The following is a 10,916-nucleotide window of genomic DNA, read 5'->3' as shown; positions in this document are numbered from 1 at the left end:
GCAGATGGTGACTGCAGCCATGAAATTAAAAGACGCTTACTCCTTGGAAGGAAAGTTATGACCGACCTAGACAGCATATTAAAAAGCAGAGACATTACTTTGCCAACAAAGGTCCATTTAGTCAAGGGTATGGTTTTTCCAGTGATCATGTATGGATGTGAGAGTTAGACTGTGAAGTAGGCTGAGCACCAAAGAATTGATGCTTTTGAACTGTGGTGTTGGAGAAGACTCTTGAGAGTCCCTTGGACTGCAAGGAGATCCAACCAGTCCATCCTAAAGGAGACCAGTCCTGGGTGTTCATTTGAAGGACTGATGCTGAGGCTGAAACTCCAATACTTTGGCCACCTCATGCAAAGAGTTGACTCACTGGAAAAGACCCTGACGCTGGGAGGGATTGGGGGCAGGAGGAGAAGGGGACGACAGAGGATGAGATGGCTGGATGGTTTCACCAACTCGATGGACATGAGTTTGGGTGAACTCTGGGAGTTGGTGATGGACAGGGAGGCCTGGTGTGCTGTGATTCATGGGGTCGCAAAGAGTCGGACATGACTGAGCGACTGAACTGAACTGAAGTATTATTAAACTAATAGAGTCAGTGTTTTGAAAAAAATCTAAGTTCTTTCTCTTGGAAGATCATTTAGCTTTCATCATTTTTATGTTCCACTAAGTAGGATATAAAACTAAGCTGATGTATATGGGTTGGCAGATAAAGGCTTAGAAAAGTGCTACTATTAGTCATGAGAAAATCTGCAGTTAAGATCAATTGTGATCCAAAGCAGGGTAGCCAAAGTTTAATCACTGACATCTGAAATGATCATTTTGATGGCCAAGCTTTTTTCAGGTTTTATTTCAGGTTCATCTGTCCCTCTATTCTCTGAGAACAGGTGCTTCATGGACTCACATATTTCCTTCTCTGAAGCCTATTCTTTGACTGAAAGCACATGCTAAACTTCTTGGATCTTTCATGGATAAGTAAATGTGACTTCTCACCAGCAAGTTCATCACTGAGATACGAAGGCTCAAAAATACATTCAATATTTTTGCTCTGCAGCTCAGGGAGGACTCATGGACTGTTGCAATCAAGGCTTTCAATCTATTAGTTTCTAGCAGCTGGTAGTCTTAAGGCTTATTTTTTTTCAATGAGGATCTCTCAAGCTAAGCGGAGGTTCCAAATGGTGAGTCTAGCTATAGCTAATTTGGTGACGTTTACCCGTTTCCTCTCCTATCTATTCCTTGAGCTTCTTAAGGGTAACTCTGCATCTCAGGGAACTACAGTTCTCAGACTCCTTTGTTCTGTTTTCCTGGTAGTCTTGGTCGTCTTGGCCAATGGGAAGCATTGGTAAAAGACTGTGAAGTAGGAGAAAGGAAGAAGCCAGGGTATTTTCCTTTCATTGTGCTTCTAGCGCTGCCTAGCCATTGCTGATTCCAGCCTTCATGATTCCAGCCTCTCCTGGACCATTCCTTCCCGCTGCGGTCTCGGCTTCTGCTGAGTCCTCCATTGCTGATCTAGCTCACGCTCTGGCCTTTTCTGCTCTCTTGTAGCATCACCTCCAGCTTGTGTTTTTCCTCCTCCTGCCCAGAGAGTGGCATATTGCAGTTGCTAATTTCTGAACTGCCATCAGAGTTCACCATCCACTGTTTGATGTCTCAGCTCTTGTATCAGCAGTGTAACACGTTCTTTGTGTTAAATTTCTTCTTTTTGAGACTGAGTGGTTTCTGGTTCCCACTTGTAATAATTACAAAGATAATGACCAGAGAAGAAACTGGAGGATTTCTCACTTTAAACAAATCTCTTCACAAGGTGATGCCTGCTTCTGAGAATCTAGGGATCTTGTATTGTAACCATAAGAATCACAGAAAAAAGAAGGTTTTGCCAACTTCCTTTGAGATGTGAGGCATATTAGCAGTTTCACCAAAGGTCTCAGGGAAGCTCCTAAAATGTACTGAGGAGCCACCAAGTAACCTCTGTACAGTGGAGCAGTAATTAACACTTGGTCTTGGATTTTTTCTCATGAGGTAAAATACAATCTCATTGCCAAATGTATTTTTTTTCTTGCTTCCAACTTTTTATAAAAATATCATGGGCAAAAAGGTAATACAGCATATATTTGTAGAGTAAGGGAGGAGTATGTATGTCTCATTTTTCCCTTCACACCTTTTACTCCAAAATAGAATAAAACATTTATTTTACAGCGTATTCAAGACTCATTTTAAACAGAATAGCTTCTACAGTTAATCAATAGATAAAGACTCTGGAGAAGTCTTTGCTCTTGCTCAGACGTGCTGAATCTCCTATTTAAAGAATAAGCTGTGTACATGAGCCAAGAATGCTTTTTGGTTTGGCAGTCTTTATCTGATCTTTGGGAGAGGTTAAAAGCCCAGATACACAATGTGGAAATTTTGAAACTTCTCCTTAATGCACTCATCATTGTATGAAGAGACAGAAAGAAAACTAAATCTATTCTATACCGTTTTTACAATAGAAAAATAAATCCAAGATCTTGTGAAAATTCATTATATTTATTTACCTTTCAATCATGTTTTTGATGTATTATATGCTTTTATCTAGTGTTTAAAAGAAATTGTGTATATTGATTGATAATAACGACAAAAGTCGCTTTCAGATTTTCAGGGACTGATTAATCTTTTTGAGATCTCTTGTTACTCTCCATCTCGGTTATTTGCTCATTTATATTAGCACTTCCACCAGAAATAAAGAGACAAGAAGATAAGGTTGACGACAGTGAAAATTCTAGCTAGCCATTCTGTCACCTGTTATTATCGCTGAAGACAGGCCAGCTTGCGAAAAGGAAGATGAACTTACTAGGAAGAATATAACAATGTCATTATTAAGGGATTTGCTTGACTCCTAAAATCCTTGATCCTATTTCTAGAGAGGATTACAAAAAGGCTGCAGTAGCTACAGAGGCGTTCTTCTTCCTTTACATCACTGACAGTGTCTCCCACGTGTTTCACTGACCAAAAGAAGGCAGTCTCAGATGTGTGAGCAGCCTTTAACTATGACGGCTCAAACAAAAAAAAAACCATCCCCTCTAAAACAGAATAAACAAGCAAGCCTAATCCTAATGATGAGAGAGTATCTGGTGTGTCTGCTGATCTTACCAGCAGTGTGTAGTCCAGAATCAATTAAAATGGAGGGATACGGCTTGGGCTCCTGTGGGTTTTCCCTGAGATAACTGATATATTTTGAACATGCTAAGAGATGAGAAAACTGTCCTATCTTTGGTGAGTTTACTGTTGCAAGTACTGTGATGAGAATTTTCTAATGACAGATTATAATTAGGTATCTCAGTTAAGGTAAACATGAGATTACCCACTAAAAATAGAGTCCGCATTCAGTCTTGCAGAAAGAAGTACCACTTGGCGTTAATATGGCCTAGCAGAGGCTGTGTTCTGTAGCAGGCAAACTTAATATGAAAATTCTGTTTTTATCTTTTCAACAAAAGTTTGAGACTTTTCCTTCGTAATACTTTGTTTGTATGTGCTGAGTTACTTCAGTTGTGTCTGACTCTGCTACCCTTTGGACTGTAGCTCTCCAGGCTCTTCTGTCTGTGGGATTCTCCAGGCAAGAATATTGGAGTGGGTTGCCATGCCCTCCTCCAGGGGACCTTCCCGACCCAGGGATCGAACCCCTGTCTCTTATGTCTCCTGTACTGGCAGGTGGGTTCTTTACCACTAGTGCCACCAGGGAAGCCCTTAACACTTTGTTCAGTCTTTACTGTATGTTCTCTGAGTGCCTTCCAGTGCAGGATGGAAGGATGTAACCAGATTGAAGACAAATACATGCCAGATGCCACATTAAATCTTGTATTTTTATTCATTAATAAGCCACGGCAACTTCCTTTTAAAATCTTATATATTTTTGCATATTTGCCCCTTTTCTAGCCTCCAGCTCTGTTGAAGCAAGAAGCAAGTCTAACTTGCTCTCTGCTGAATCCCTAGGAACCCGGGATAGTGTCTGAAACACTCTGGGAGCTTAATGAATGTCTGTGGAATGAATGAGTAAAAAATAATGACCCAAGAGTGTGATGAATGTGAATAGGAGTTTGCATAAAGTCCTTTGGAGACTCACAAGAAGCAAGAACAAATTGGGGGAAGAGAGAGGCAGACAGGTTACAAACATGTAAATTGAGACTTAAAGGTGAGTAGACATTTTTCCAAGAAGAGTAGAATACAGACAGGGAGGGCCATTTCAGGTGGAGTCCAGAAAAGTGAAAGTCAGCAGGGGTGTGGCAGGGGAGGAGAGGGGAACTGCGTGTACTTTGTTAGGCAGATTCTAGGGCAGAAACACAAGCCCCTCTTTAGAAGTGCACAGTCTGCTTCACTGGTGGGGAGTACTAGATGAAAAGGCAAGTGTCACTCTGACATAATTCATGTCCTCAATGCTATAGAAACTCTCAGTTTCTTTTATTTTTTTTTATTTTTGAAGGTGGGGGACAGGTAACGGGACTCTCAATCAAAATCACTTTTGCATTTGTCTTTGAAAGGATGTGATTAGTTTTAAATTACTATAAGTACATTTCAAACATTTAAGCTGAGGAGCTTCCAGTTCAAGATGGGAGAGTAGAAGGATACGAGTGTTCATCTCTTCCTGCCAGAGCACCAAAATCACAACTAGCTGTTAAACCACCATTGACAGGAGGGTGCTAGAATCCACGAAAAAAAGATACCCCAGTCCAAAGACAAGAAGATGCAATGAGATGGTAGGAGGGGCACAATCACAAAAAAATCAGATCCCATAGTCACCGAGTGGGTGACCCACAGGCTGGAGAACAATAACACCAGAGAAGTTCTCCCACTGTGAAGGTTCTAGGCCCCATGTCAGGCTTCCCAGCCTGGGGATCTGGCAAAGGGACTGGGAATCCCCAGGGAATCTGACCTTGAAAGCCAGCAGGGTTTGATGACAGGACTTCCACGGAACTGGGGGAAACAGATGTGACTTTTGGAGGGCACAAACATGTAAGCTGATCTTGGAAGCAATACTGGCTCTTTCAGAAATTATTTCAGCAATCCTTCCGAGTTCATTAAATTGATTTTGTTGGTTTCCAAAGCTACTTTTGGATGAAGACAAAACTATACTTCAATTTAAAAGCAGTTCTTAACTTGCAGTCACTGTTTTATTTTCATGGCATTATTTGAATACATCAATGACACAGCTGATAATAGTGCGCTTACTAGTGCGGCAGTCAAGCAGGTTGATCTCTGTTTCTTTTCTTCTACAAATGCTGAAAGGAAACCTCCTGTTCTTTCATACAAAGTATGTGGAAAAGTCAATTAGTGCAGCACACTGGTGTGAAGAAAGAGCTGGATATTTCTGTTCTCATCTTAGAAAATAAGAGCTAAACTCTGACCTTGGAAGATGAGCAATAACATGTGTTTGAAGCAGTCTGATTGAAGGACGGCATCCAAAGAAGCCTAGGGTAGTTGGAAACCGCAAGCAAAATAATAGCAAACGTGTTGTCATAACAAAACAAGCTGGAGGCTTCCCAAGGCAGAGGAGAGATGATTCTTTTGCAGGAGATGATTCTCTTTAGCTCTTTATAAAGCCAGAAATAGGGACTGGGATTCAGGGATTGAAGCATAATCCTACCAGGTACAGAGATAAGAACACATACATATATGAGCTGTATTAGTCCTCATGATGTAGGTGTTATTATTCCCATTTTACGGATGAGAAAAGTAAGGTTTTGATGTCTCATAATTTGGGTGCGGTGGTCTCAAGTCCATGCATGGAACATTCCTTGCTTGTGTATTGCGTTTCCTGCTCCACCATCCACAATAGACATTACTGAAGGTACAGCCTAGCTGCTCCACCTGGGCTGATCACTCCTCTCATTTTACAGATGAGGAAACTGAGATGTAAAGACTTGTTTCAAATCATACAGGAAGTTAATGCTATAGCCAAGTCTGGAACTCAGTTGTCTTGATTCTTAGTGAAATCTGCTTGCCACTGGCCCAACTATACCTATGTTCTTCTTCTCTACTGCATTATATAAAGAAAAGAGACTAGATGGATTTTTAGTGGTGGTATTTAAAATATATAAAATTTTGCAGCTCCTGGCCAACAGTTCATTAAGTCACAAAGTTATCCATCTGGAAATAGATGGCAAGGTGACCAGTACTTAAAATGTACTTAGGGTTTATTTAACCAGTGAGGCTAATGTGCGGTATTGACCGGCAGGGTGGTGGTGAGGTTTTGCACAAAGAAGGAAGAGACAGTTTGCTAGTCCTTCTGTCACTTGCTAAATAGATGCCTTGGGTCCCAAGAGTCAAAGCTGTCATGCCCACGATACGGGGCCAACAGCACCGTGCCTGCCTTAAGAAGCTGGTGTGGTGACTCTTCAGCTTAGTTCTAGGGCCGATTTGACGCTGTGTTTCTACTTTCTACCAACAACCACACAAATTCAAAGTCAGGAACAAAGTTCCTAAAAATTCAGCGAATGAGAATCATCATTTCTCCTTGGAGAGTCAAAAAACAAAACAGAATAGAACAAGCAAAACAAAAAAACTCTTAGGTGCCAGTCATTTTTTGGGAAAATGTTACTTGAAAATCAGTACATTTTATGGCCCTTTGTGCAGAATTATGAATTAATGTGTGTTCATAGCCTAAGGCCAAAATAACCCAGGATGTGGAAAAGCTGCTCTGCATCTATCCCTGTTCTTCTCTAGGCTTTCATGGTAATTTGCATTCACTGGGGAATTAAGTGAATCTGTAACACAAGTTTACGTTAATTTATTAGTAAGTAATGTTTTAAGGGCATTCAAAGTGATCATAACAATGACAAGTCAAAAAAATCTTTGGTGATTAGCATTACAATGAATGTAAAAATAGGGCGGGTGGGAGAGGCAAAGGAGGGTGTGGATGGAAATGAAGGTGCTTTTCAGAGGTCATTTCCAAGAACATTTTATACATTTACGTGACACATGGCCCACTAGGAGTTCTGTGTACTCTGCACAAGTGACAGCCATGTTAAAATTCAAGAAAAACAGAAGAAACAATTTAAGAATTGACTTTAAAAGCAGCTGTTGGGAGAAGAAAGCAAATGGAACAGTCATTGAATTAAAAGTTGGGGTGATTGAAGTTAATACTTTTAAGATTCCTTCAATAAGAAAGCGTTATTTAAAAATCCAATATAAATCTGTTTCTCAAAGATTTAGGTATGTATGGCTTACTACTTAGAAATGCTTTTGTAAAAGGATGAATCTATGTTTCCAAAGTGATCCAAATTTTGTTTCAGGTTGCTGTTGTGCTTGAACCTTGAAGTAGAAATAAAAATTCAGAAGGTACATAGGCTTGTCATGACTTGCTAATTAATTACTTCTTCTGCTATTTTAGGACTTCCACTTACTTATAACTTAAAATTGTGGCTCTTGACTTTAGAATGGATGGGAATTACAGAAAGAGCTCACTAAACGTGGATATTCCAGGCTACCCCTTAATTTTGATTTGCTTAGTTTAGACTAATGCTCTGGAATCTGCAGTTTAACAAGACTTACAAGAGATTCTGGCACAGGGGAACTGCAGCCGACACCTTGAGAAATACAGCCTTAGACCAGTTTCCAACAGTGAACTGAATTTACACCTTTATTTTGGAGTAGGCTGGTTGGATATAATGTACGCTCTCATATATTGTTCTTTCTTATAAGCATAAATCTTACTAAATCTCTGTGTCTGGTAGCAGAGCCAGGATAGAAAACAGTTCCTGACCTTGGGAGAATTTCCCAGTTTCCTCATATTTAAAATAAAAGAATTGGACTAAATGCTGTCTAGACTCCTATGTAGTTCTAATACTTTATGTGCATATCTGATGCCTGGCAAATATTTTGTAAAGGTTATGACTCATGTATTGGCCAATGTAGATGGAATGAACAAGAAGAAACAGTCTTTGGGCCATTAAATCAGTTAAAAAGATTTAAAAAAAAATTCTCTTCATCCCATTCTGAGTCCCCCCCAGATGTCAGGCACAACCTAAGGAGCTAGAATGGCAATTAGATATATGAACTCTAGGCTTAAATAAATTCAAAGAAAAAGATCTACATTGTTTTCTTAAAAATTTAAGCAGCAGTCTACATATAACTGGGCTTCCCTGGTGCTTAGTTCGGAGAAGGCAATGGCACCCCACTCCAGTACTCTTGTCTGGAAAATCCCATGGACGGAGGAGCCTGGAAGGCTGCAGTCTATTGGGTCACTGAGGGTCAGACACGACTGAACGACTTCACTTTCACTTTCATGCATTGGAGAGGAAATGGCAACCCACTCCAGTGTTCTTGCCTGGAGAATCCCAGGGGCGGGGGAGCCTGGTGGGCTGCCATCTATGGGGTCGCACAGAGTCGGACACGACGAAGTGACTTAGCAGCAGGTGCTTAGTTGGTAAAGAATCTGCCTGCAATGCAGGAGACCTGGTTTTGATCCCTGGGTCAGGAAGATCCCCTGGACAAGGAAATGGCAACCCACTCCAGTATTCTTGCCTGGGAAATCCCTTGGGCAGAGAAGCCTGGAGGGGCTACAGTGAATAGGGTCACAGAGTCAGACACGACTTAGTGACTAAGCCACCACCACCACCTACCTACACATAAGTATCAGAAATTAGATGTATTGATTGCCAAGTTGTCATCTCTGTATGGATGGTTGATATTAGTGTAAAAAAAAAAAAATCATGCTTAGAATCTTTTTAAGTAATCCTGTCACCAACAGAGTAAACAAAACCAACATTTGTGTTACAAATAATTGAATTCAGAAGGTTCCCTTTTGATTAACTCTACATCAAGTAAAAAAAAAACAATTTATTTGCTTGATGCTATTGAAATAGGTTCTTTTTATGATATAGTGACTGGGAGATTAAGTTACAGAAAATAATAGTAGGCTATTCAAATAGAAACACTGAAAAAACTCAATATTGGAGAAATCATGACTTACACTTTTTTTGGTATGTATTTTACACAAGGCTAGATATACACAGTACCTTAATGATATAAATGTTGTAAAAAAACATCTGTTGGTTTAAGGTTATTCCAATCATAAATACTAATTTATTCTATATTTCCCTAAAACTACTATGTGTGCTAAGTTGCTTCAGTTCTGTCCAACTCTTTGTGACCCCATGGACTGTAGCCTGCCAGGCTCCTCTGTCTATGGGATTCTTCAGTGTTCTCCAGAATACTGGAGTGAGTTGCCATGCCCTCTTCCAGTGGATCTTTCCCAACCCACGGATCAAAGCCATGTCTCTCACATCTCCTGCACTGGCAGGCGGATTCATTACCACTAGTGCCACCTGGGATGCCCCAAAATTACTTTAGGGAGCAGTTTTAAAAACTGCCCATTCCTGTGATTAGTTATTTAAAACAATAGCAGGTAATACTGGTACTTAGTATTTTTTTTTTTTTAATGTACTACTTATTAAGACATTTGTAAATAGCTCTAGCAAAGCCTATGAATACAAGGTAGAATTTCATTCATTCATTCACCCGGTAACCAAGCATTCACTGTGTACACCAGGTATGAGGTGCCACTCCAGCACTGAAAACGGCAAGGGGAGAAAGACCCAATAAAGTAACTTTCTGTTCATATGGAGCTTAAATTCTAAGAGGTCAGGCAGACAACAGACACATAAGGAAAACAAATGTGTTACATAACAAATCTAAATAGAAAATAAAACAGAGTAAGGGGCAAAGGGTGACTGGGAATTTTATACTGATTTGTCAAGGAATCCACTCTGATAAGGTGCTAATTAAGCAGAGGCCTGAATGAAGTGAGGATGAGCCAGAAAAACATCTAGGAGAGATCTGGGCAGAGAGAACAGCAGCCCAAATGTTTGAAACATTTTAAAAAGTACAACCTGAATCTGAAGAACCTAGCATTTTTTTTTTTTTTTTTATTTTTAAACTTTACAATATTGTATTGGTTTTGCCAAATATCAAAATGAATCTGCCACAGGTATACATGTGTTCCCCAACCTGAACCCTCCTCCCTCCTCCCTCCCCATACCATCCCTCTGGGTCGTCCCAGTGCACCAGCCCCAAGCATCCAATATCGTGCATCGAACCTGGACTGGCGACTCATTTCATATATGATATTATACGTATTTCAATGCCATTTTGGGGGTTCTCCTGTAGCTTAAGTTGTTCTTTTCTATTAAGGCTCTTTGACCACTCAAATCCTAGTGACCTCCTTCTGCTCTGAACATCTATAGCAGAATTTAACTTGTCATTTAACATGATGAAATGTTTTGTTTCACTGGTGGTGGTGGTGGGGTTTGATCTCAATTGAATTGTCAACTGAAGAACAAGGACCACTGATGTCTCCCTGGTGGTCTGGTGGTTGACAGTCTGCCTGCTCAGGTGGGGGACACAGGTTTGATCCCTAGTTTGGGAACTGGGATCCTACATGTCTCAGGGCAACTGAGTCCCCATGCAACAACTACTGATCCCATGGGCCACAATTACCGAAACCTGTGCACCTAGAGCCCACGCTCCGCAACAAGAGAAGCCACTGCAATGAGAAGCCAGAGTACTGCACCTAGAGTTTTTTTTGCTTTTGCTCGCTGCAGCTAGAGAAAGCCCATGCGAGCAATGAACACCTAATGCAGCCAAAAATGAATAAATACATAATAATTAAAAAAAAAACAAACAAGAAACACACTTCATTTCTGATGCCAACTCCCTGTCTCTACTCCATGTGCCCTGGTGTTCAACATATGTCAGATTCTTAACAAAAGTATCTGATTAACCAAAGGTGGTTATGCAACATTATTTGCAATCTAAAATTTTTAATGGGAAAACTGTCCTTGTCACAATTCTCTGGGTATGGTACGGAATCACTGTTAGAATTTAATATGTCCATTTGCCATGGTACACACTCATCCCAAAACATCCAAAAGCTTACTTAAATGGAGAAA

This window comes from Bos mutus, chromosome 9, assembly GCF_027580195.1.
Source record: "Bos mutus isolate GX-2022 chromosome 9, NWIPB_WYAK_1.1, whole genome shotgun sequence".
NCBI classification, from domain to species: Eukaryota; Metazoa; Chordata; class Mammalia; order Artiodactyla; family Bovidae; genus Bos; species Bos mutus.
Note: the sequence above shows the minus strand (reverse complement) of the source record.